Raw genomic sequence first — 10,907 nt, 5'->3', positions numbered from 1 at the left:
TTTGAAAAGATATTGATTGAGAAGGTAAAAGTCTTTGTAAGCCCCTTGGTGACACTCACTAAGAATGGGGGAGAAATTAACATCCTTTGGATACAATTCCTCAATATGATCAAAACTAAGAAATTTAGTTTCAAGAATGGAAAGGAGGGAATGCCTTCTTGAAAGTGCATCTGCCACAATGTTAGCCTTTCCTTGCTTATGTTTGATCACATATGGGAATTGTTCTAAGAACTCTACCCACCTAGCATGTCTCTTGTTTAACTTGCCTTGGCTTTTCAAAAATTTGAGTGACTCATGGTCACTATGTATCACAAACTCTTTTGAAAGAAGATAGTGTTGTCAAGTTTGCAAAGTTCTCACAAGAGCATAACGCTCTTTGTCATAGGTGGAGTAGTTGATGTGACTCCCCTTTAGTTTCTCACTAAAATAAGTTATGGGGTGCCCTTCTTGGAGAAGCACGGGCCCAATGCCTACATTGGATGCATCACACTCAATTTCAAAAGTTTTGAAGAAGTTAGGAAGGGCTAAGAGTGGTGCATTGATCAATTTTTGTTTTAAAGTTTCAAAAGCCTTTTCTTGATCTTTGCTCCACTTATAGGCCACACCTTTCTTGACCAATTCATTGAGAGGGGCGGCTATGGTGCTAAAGTTTGGCACAAACCTCCTATAGAAACTAGCTAACCCATGGAAAGACCTAAGCTCACTTACATTATTTGGGGGAGGCCAATCCTTGATGGCCATCACTTTTTCTTGGTCCACATGGACCCTATGTTGATTTATTTTGAAACCTAGGAAGATCACATGATCCATCCCAAACACACATTTCTCCATGTTAGCATACAAGGATGCCTTCCTTAAGGTTTCTAACACACTCCTTAAATGATGCAAGTGGTCATCTTGAGACATACTATAAATGAGAATGTCATCAAAGTATACCACAACAAACTTCCCTAAGAACTCTCTAAGAACATGGTGCATGAGTCTCATGAATGTACTAGGTGCATTGGTCAAGCCAAAAGGCATGACTAACTACTCATATAATCCAAACTTAGTCTTGAAAGAGGTTTTCCATTCATAACCTTCTTTGATTCTAATTTGATTGTACCCACTCTTCAAGTCTATTTTGGAAAATATGGTTGCACCATGTAACTCATCAATCAAATCATCTAACCTAGGAATGGGATGCCTATACTTGATGGTTATGTTGTTGATAGCCCTACAATCTATGCACATTCTCCATGTTCCATCTTTTTTGGGGACTAGGATCACGGGCATTGCACAAGGACTCATGCTATGTTGCACCCACCCCTTTTTTAACAACTCATTCACTTGTTTTTGAATTTCTTTAGCCTCCTCGGGACTAGTCCTATAGGCTGGCCTATTAGGCAAAGATGAGCCTTGTATGAAATCAATTTGGTGTTCTATATCTCTTAGGGGTGGGAGACCCTTTGGAGGTTCTTGAAAAACATCTTTGAACTCATCTAAGACTAATGACAAGTCTAAGGGACATCTAGAGTGAGGGTTTTGGAAGGAGGGGGAAGATTCACTAGGATAAGCTAGGAAGATGGGTTTTTGGGCAAGCATTACCTTCTTCACCCCCTTGAGGGTGATCATGCTCTTCTTGGACTCATGCCTTTGCGCCTTCTCTTCTTTTCTTTTCTTAATCATTTGCAATTGGTCCTCATTGACTTCTCTTGGTGAAAGAGGTAGTAATGTGATCTTTTTGCCTTGGAAGCTAAAGGTAAACTTGTTAGCATGGCCATCATGAAAAGCTTTTCTATCAAATTGCCATGGCCTTCCTAATAAAATGTGAGTTGCTTTCATGGGCACTAAGTCACATAATACCTCATCCTTGTAGTTTCCAATGGAGAAGTTAATAAGGACTTGTTTGTCCACTTTGATTTCACCTTCCTCACTAAGCCAAGAAAGCTTATAGGGCTTGGCATGAGAGATGGTTTTCAAGCCAAGCTTGTTCACAACCCTTGTGCTAGCACATTAACACAACTTCCACTATCAATTATGAGGGAGCAAGTTTTGTTGTTGATTTGGCACCTTAAGTGAAAAATATTTTCTCTTTGGTTTTCAAATTCTTTAGGCACTTGGCCTAACATGAACCTAACCACCAACAAACCTCCTTCATTAGGTTTGATTTCATTCTCACTTGAAGATTGGGAAGAAGCGTGGGAGGAAGAACTTTTAGGGGAGGGGGAGAAGAATGTTCACTTTCAACCTCTCCTTTAGGGTTCAAGATCATGTTCCTTTTTGTTGGGCAATTTGAAGCAATGTGACCATAGCCCAAACACTTAAAACATTTGATGGAACTAGTTCTTAAACTTTGAGAAGAGTTTGTATTTTCATGGGAGGTTCTAGACGAATTGGTCCTAGGTGGGTGGTCTTTGGAAGGAGGTTTCTCATCCTTTTTTTCTTTTCCTTTCCAAGTTCTAGAGTAGTATTCATTGTATGAAGTATTCCTCTTGGCCTCTTGTTTCTTTTTCAATTGATTTTCAACTTTTAAGGCCAAGTGTAAAATTTTGTCAAGAGTGGAATACTCATACAACTCAACTACATCTTGAACTTCTCTTCTAAGACCACTCACAAAATCTAGCTACCTTTTCTTCTTCACTTTCAAATTGGAGTCCTACTTTGAGAAGCATGGACTCCATCATTTTAAAATATTCATTCACGCACATAGACCCTTGTTGAAGCCTTTGGAGCTTCAAAAGAGTCTCCCTCCTATAGTAGGAAGGAACAAATCTAGCACGCATCAAAGTCTTAATGTCCATCCAAGAGGTCGCGGGTGGCTCTTGGTTATTATTGTCCATACACAATTGATGCCACCATGTCATGGCATAATCTTTAAATTCTAAAACTACTAAATCTACTTGTTCTTGATCACCAACTAAATGAATGTTGAAGATTTGATCCACTTTTTGCTCCCACTCTATGTAGAGGTTTGGGTCATTCTCCCCCTTGAACTTTGGAATCTTGATTGGTGGAGGTTGTCTTTGTGGGAGTTGATTGCGCCTTCCACCACCATCATAGTCGTGCCTTCTTCTTCTTCCACCATGGCTAGAGTCCTCAAAAGAGGACCTCCTTCTTCTCCTCTCATCTTCCCTAAGCTCAAGTCTTTGGATGTGCTCTTGTAGGATGATCTCACTTTGCCTCCTATCCGCCCTCAATTGGTCAAAAGTTTCTCTCCTACTCACTTCCATCTCACGTAAGATGTTGGCAAGGGTCATTTGTTCACTTTCTTGGGCCATAGGAGTCACCATGAGAGGGGAATAAGGTGAGGCCGACTCCTCCTCTTCTTCTACCTCCAAGATTGGATCCATATTCATGTTCCTACACCAAATACTCACCAAAAACCGAGACAAGGAAGAAGTTAGCTAACAAACAATTCCAAACCCGAGACCAAGTGTGGTCTTCTCAAGCACCCAAGTGTTTTTTATCACACTCCCAAAGTAACAAGGCAAGGCTAGCACTCAAAATCCACCAAAGGATTGAAGAAAACACTTTTAAAAACTTGTGCAAAACCTTTCAAATGCAAGACAAGTGATTCGGCCACAACACCCCAAGAGTTTCAAGAAAAGAAAACTAGTAAGACAAAACAAAGAACACCTAGTGACAAGCAAGGAAAGCACAAAAAACAAGGAAAGCTAAACTATAAAGAAGAAAAGTTTGAGACAAAACTTTTAACAAGACTAAAACAAGAAAAGCACATTTTAAAGACTATATGGAAAGTACTTGACAAGCATCTTCAAGTCTTAAATTATGCATACACCAAGAAAGATCATAACCAAGTTAAAGTATGGAACAAATTAGCCAATATCACCCAATTCTCAAGTATGAAAACTAGTAGCATAACACCAAGTGAAAAATACACTTTTAGTTCACCAAGGAGCAAGGTTGCTCTCGGTTTTTAGGCAAAAATTGGTGCAAAACTTTCTTCTTTCACAACTAGTTTCATAAAATGGTGAGAAAGAGTTTTAGGTGGCTTGGACACTTAGTTCCTCAAGTTTTAGGCCAAAATCAATTTCATGGAGCATACATCAAGCAAGACATAAAGTGAAAGCAAGATTCAAATACTTGGAAAAACAAGAATAAGAAAACTTCAAGCTAACATATGACATATGACTCAAGCAAAAGTTAGGCACATTTAAAGACTCAAACATGTAGCTATCATGCATTTAAACTTTTGGAAATGAAGGTCAATGATTAAGCACACAAAGACATGTTATCCAACAAAATTTAGGAGTAAGAAGAGTAACAAAAACAGTAGCCAAAACTGCCCAACATAACCTGAAAAACGTTGATTCGCGGTGATCTCGGCAGCTCTGACCTTTGCTCACTATTTCAATCATAACTCTCTCCACAGAACTCCAAATGCATTGGTTCTTTTTTTGTTAAAAACTAAACTAACCGAGCTTTCTTTGGACATCAAGCACGTAATTTTTGGACCACTGAGCAGGTGCAGTTTAATCTTTTAAAATCGTGAACAGTTTCTGCCAGCATTGATTTTATGTGGACCATTAAAAGAAAGCTACACAAGACAAGGTTAGAACATGAAAACACCATATTCAAGGACAACCAAAGCTCTAGATACCAAATGATGAAGGATTATCTTGTTTTCTTTTAGAGTTATGAATATGGTGAAGTTATTTAAGAAAGCTTTTTTGAAAATTCCCACTGGACATTAAGATAGCAAGCTATCTAGATGTGAAGGTTCATTTCTCAAGCTCATGAAAGGAAGAAGAGAGTTGGATTCAAGCTTAAACTCACACGGCATTAACAACACTTAAAGAACCAAAATGAAAGAAGAAACATTAAAAATGGAAAGCATAGAAGATGAAGCATGGAAGAAGCACGCCACTCATAGGGGGGATCTAAGCCAACCAAGCCCTAGAGATGAGTGATGGTGCCGCCACTTGTAAGTAAGATAAGGCAAAGGTGAGTTCACTTCTAGGAAGGAGAGCTCACGAAAATTTAATGGTTGAAACACAATAGTTTAGAAACAAAATGATCAACCCTTTTACAAGACAAGGAGCACCCTTTAAATAGGAGTTCATAGGGGTCCTTTAGCAAATACAAAAACATGAAAAAGGATTAACTAGCAAACCCTAAACCTAATGTGAGAATGAGTCTTGGCCAAGTGAAGGGAGATGATTGGTGGAGGCATTCCCATGAGGATTCTAGGCCAAGTGACCTTCTAAGGCATAAACCACAAAGGCAAAAGGAGACAAGGTACATGTCTACTTTTCCTTTTCCTTTATGCTTTTTGCTTTCCTCTCTTTTCCACTTCATCCAAGTGCTCCAATCACCAAGTGCCACCTAGCCATGTTCTACTTTCTCTTAATTACCTACAAAACAAGACAAACAAGGATTAACATGTTGGTTTAAGTTAATCTAATCTTGGTCAAAGGTCAACTTTGGATCAAAGTTAACAAGTCAACCAAAATAAATCAACTAGAAACCAACTTAGGGAATTCAAACTAAAGTAATGCAAAACAAAGATAAAGGTGATGGAATAGAAGACTCCCCTCTAGACATGCTTCTAGTGATCCTTCTTGAGGGAGCTTGTAAGGAGGTGGTCACGCCTTCATCACGTTGGGCCAATGTTCAGGTTCTAAATGGGATGGGGCAAGCAGAAGCCCTATGTTAGTGAATTGACACTAGAGGCCTCGCTGCACTTTTCTAAGTTTGGGGTTAATGATTCTTCCTTATGTTCCATTCTTTGGAGTAGGCGGCCTGTGCTACCATGTGTGTTGTCTTGTTTAGTTAACCATCTTTTCACAATTCAGCTAGACATAGACGGTTTAGACCGGGTAGTTACCGAAGATCGTCTAGGTATAGTACATTATTTTTATATTTTTTATAATTTTATTTAAAATATTTATGATATATATTTTCTTTTTAAATATTTACATATTTATGGCTATGTGAATATTTATAAATATATGCGGGTTTTAAAAGAAAACTATTAATATTTTATAATGGAGTATCTGAGATAAATAGTTGGATAACAATAGTTGGGTAACAAGTCGATTGTTTTCTTCGGATCAATAATGAATAAACACTATTTATACTATACTTGACTTATTGTCATCTTTATATCTATATGAATAGATAATTTTTCCATTTTCATGCATATATATTCTTTTTAATTTTCATTTTTAAGTAATTGTTAATTTAAATTAAAATAATTATATTTATATTTTTTAAATAATTTTTAATTTAAATTTAATTACTTTTTAAATCAAGAAAATTATTTAGTTATTTTAAATGATTATTTATCTAGTTCAGTTATTTTTTATATTAAAATAATTATCTATAATAAAAAATAAAGGATATACATGAACTAGATTTTCATTAGTAAACTTTATGCTGATATTGTATTATAACTACGGAAGTGGCAGCAATCTATTCGTGGATCATATATAGAGATGACAAATAAACTTGTTTTAGTAGGTATTGTCCGAACCCATTTCCGTTTTGACGGGGAATCTCTGCATTGTTTGGGTATGAGAATGAGAGATTTCCATCTTTTTCAATTGGGTATAGGGATGGGTATGTGGATGTACATATATCCTCATCATAATATCTGCTCCCGTCATATCTCTGTCCCCATTTAAATTATTAAAACATTCACAATTAATTAAGTAACCCTATATATATTTAATTTCTATTTTTTATTTCTTCTAATTATTTGGTCTGTCATGAAAATCATCCGCATATCCAATATATTTTTCATCTTATCATAATAACCTTTATGTAATTATGTTAAAATGATGTATGTCAATTAAAAAAATTGTATGTCTCACATTTGAATATTTCTATTATTTTTTCATATTTTTATTTATTATATACTTTCCTTTCACATGAGAATGTTTAATACTCTCAATTTTATTGTTTAATAGCATAAACATTTCATTTACTAGGTAATATAAAAAACTATATTATATATTTATTATTATTCATTTTTGTTTCATTTGAAGAACTCTTTTGTTTCGCTAAAATAATTTTCGTTATTTCTCAACCATTGAGTATATATGTTGATGTTCCTACGGAGAACAAATAAGAGATGTCAGACACAAATATCACCTTACCTCAATTCGCAATCTCCCTAGTAGGCTTCCTTCCGGCTTGCAAATGTTATCTACTTGTGTCTCGGCTTGGACCGGTTCGGACCTAAGAGGGGTTACCTGCGAAGAAGACTTTGACGCTCAAGTCAGCAAAGAATTCTCAAAAAGTCAAATCTCATGATTAAGGGATTAATGAATGCATACCTTTAATTGCTGAGGTCCACGCGTATTTATAGTTTATTAATTATGTTTGGCCATGTCATAGGTGGGCCCTTGTTTGGGCCGCAGGTGGGCCTGGGCCTAGTCCTAAGGGCTTTGCTAGTAATGCTTTGATTCTGTCAGGTTCTCGTTTCATTTTCTGATGTAAGCGGCTTAGGCCGCTTACTATTGTCCGTTTGATCTTATCTGGTAATTATTTGCATCCTTGGGGGTTATGTAGGCAAGTAAGCGGCTTAAGCCGCTTACTCTTGTCCGTTTGACCTTATCTGGTAATTATTTGCATCCTTGGGGGTTATGTAGGCAGATTTTACGATTATAGTCATGTTGGGCCGCCTAGGTGCAGTACACCAGTCCCCCAACCTGTGTCGGTATACCTATAGCGGCAAAGGATGAGAAGTGTGAGTATTTTTGTTAGGCCGCCTAAGTGCAATACAATTGATATTTGAAAAGTTTGCTTAGATCTCTAAGGTATTTTTCATCTTACCATACCTTTAATTATACATTGTTTTTTTGCGATTTATTTCACTAGTCTCTCAATTTGTTTCTGAGACACACATCAGTTAATTTTTTAATATTTTTATTTTTTGTTTATTTTCATCATGTAGAATACTATTTCAATATATTTTATCTAATTATTTTTTATTTTCTAACTCATTATCAATCATACTATAATTTTTTCACTATAATTGTATAGAGTTCAAAAGATACAAGATCTATGTCAAAAATGTTATTATTATTTATTATTTGTTCTTTGTGTCATTTTGATGTAGTGATGTATTATAACTTTTATTAGTTTACTAACATAAACACAGGCGCTATCGCGCAGCGTCTGTGTGTATATATTTTTTAAATATGCGTGATATTATATTAGTAGATGATAATATTGTAATATTATTAAGTTGTTATATAAACTAAAATTATATTTATATATATTTATTAAAAATAAAGTGAAATATATCAAATAAAAGATCAATCATTAATAAATAAAGAAGAAGAGAAGAAACAGAAATAGCCGAATTTATAAAACATTGTAAAAGTAATGGTCAATTTTTAAAAATTTAATAAATTATTATATTTAAAGGGTAAAATTGGTATTTTGAAATGTGGACACAAAAAGGGGAATCCCCTTTATATATTGTTATAGATAAAAAATAGATTCTTAGAAATTAAAAAATTGAAGTAAACAAATATTTAAAATATATTTTAATTTGAATATTTGTTTTCCTTTTATTTTTTGAAAAGTATTTTTAAATTTTATCAACTAGGTTTCATTAATGTTTGCAAATTTAATAAATGTTTTGATTCTCATGAAATTTTGTTTGGTATTATAATCTACAATGTAAATAATTATAATTTATTTCAAAGTATTTGATATCGAAGAAACAATTTTGCTCCTAATATTGAATATTTGATAATATTATGTTTCCTTTATTGTAATTTTTTTATTTTATAAAAATTAATTAAAATTAATATTGAAGTAGTAAAAAAAACAGGTATGGATATGTGTACGAGATTATACCCGTTACTCGGTGGAGATGGAGATGAGACAAAAGTTTGATATCTGTTGGATTTGGGTATGGGGATGTGGTAGGATTTTTTCTATGGGGATGTGGTAGGATTTTTTCTACGGGGATGTGTATGAGATAGCGAAACTCGTCTCCACCCCGTCTCGTTCCGTTGCCATCCCTAATCGTATATCCGTTTGATTTATGTGAAAATTCATTTAATAAATACCTTTTAAATAGTACAATAAAGAAAGATAAGTTAAAATTAGCAATCAATTTTGTAAATAATTAATTATCCACAAATTATTTCTCAAAATGTAATATTTATGTATAAAAGTTAATTCAACTAATCTTTTCATAAGTAAACATCTTAAATTTACCTTTTCATAAAAATATTGTCCAGAAACATTTTTAATAATTTAAAAAATGTAACTTTTATAGATAAATTGATATCTATTAATGAAAATTTATCAATAGATGAATTGGATTTAACTTGTATTACATGGAGAAAATTAAATCAATTTGTCTGGTTAAATGTTAGATAAATATGTTATAAAAAGGAAGAGAAAAAAAAAGAAGAGATAGTAGAGACTACTTTATGTGTCATTACCAATATAAAAAGTCTCTATTTATATGTACAAAAGGCAACTCAATGATTACAATAGTTAATGATAACATCAAGAAAAATCAATCATGAGTAGTTGTTAGCAAGTCAATGGACATCCATTAATTTTATAACACTTCATCTCCCTCTTAGGTGTCCATTGATCAAAGAATGTATCTTGTCAAAACCTTATTAGGAAAAATCCTTTGGGATAAAGACCTAGTGAAGAAAAAAGAGTACATCATTTTTTATTCTTTGATATAATATTATTCATCACATATTTTATCTCTCCCCCTCATGAATACTTAAATCATTAAGATGATAGAGTCCAATCTTGTGAACAAACTTTCCAAAGGTTCTCCTTGGCAAAAACTTGGTAAATAAATCTGATAGATTTTCACATGAGAATCTTTCGAATTTGTATATCACAATTTCTTTGAAGATCATGAGTGAAAACATTTTTTGGAAGAATATGTTTTATTCTGCCACCTTTAATATATCATTATTTCAATTGAGAAATATATGCACTATTGTCTTCATATATAATTGTTGATTCCATTTTTTTTATGATAGACCACAAGTTTGTCACACATATTGAACAATAAACCTTAACCAAACACATTCACGACTTACCTCATGTAATACTAACATTTTTGCATGATTTGACGATGTAGCTATTATGGTTTGTTTCATATACCACCATGAAATTATTGTAGCACCACATGTGAATAAATATCCTATTTGTGATTGACCACTATGAGCATCTAATAAATAACTTGCATATGGATAATCCATTGGATATGATTTTGAATCATTTGGATAAAATAAGCCCATATTTGTTATACCCTTAAGGTAACAAAGTATATATTTTATTCCAGACCAATGTCTTCTTGTAGGTTAAGATTATGGCAAATGCTATATCAGGTAAAGTATAATTGGCAAGATACATTAGTGCTCTTATAACACTAAGATATGGTACTTCTGGATCAATAAGTTCTTCATCCTTTTCTTGATGTCTAAATGTAACATCCCGACCGGATATTACGGATTTAAATAATAAAATAAAGAAATATATAATAAAACTTCATTTATTATAACTTATGTTCCCAAAATCGGGAAAATTAAAACTGTATAGTAGTAATAAATAATCTCAAAACCTCTAGTATAACTGAAACATAAAATCCATAACAAAAAAACCAAGTTTAATAATATAAAATATTACAACTGTTCCAAAACATAATAAAAACTCTGATAAAAAAATCTTCTCCCAATACTTCGTTCCGTCTCTAAGCCTCACTAGATCCACCTACAATATCATCTGCTCCCGTGTACTATGTACACGATCATCGCCAAACACAAGTAGATAGGGTGAGCTAACAAATTCCACATATATATAAATATTGCACAATTATATATATCACACAATCACACCAAAGGAATCTCTTCCTTGATCCCATACCACATGGCCACTACCATAATAATCGAGTTCTACGTCTTATA

This window comes from Vigna unguiculata, chromosome 2 (assembly GCF_004118075.2).
Source record: "Vigna unguiculata cultivar IT97K-499-35 chromosome 2, ASM411807v1, whole genome shotgun sequence".
Taxonomy (NCBI): Eukaryota; Viridiplantae; Streptophyta; class Magnoliopsida; order Fabales; family Fabaceae; genus Vigna; species Vigna unguiculata.
The sequence above is the reverse complement of the archived record's forward strand: the minus strand, read 5'-3'. Positions refer to the sequence as shown.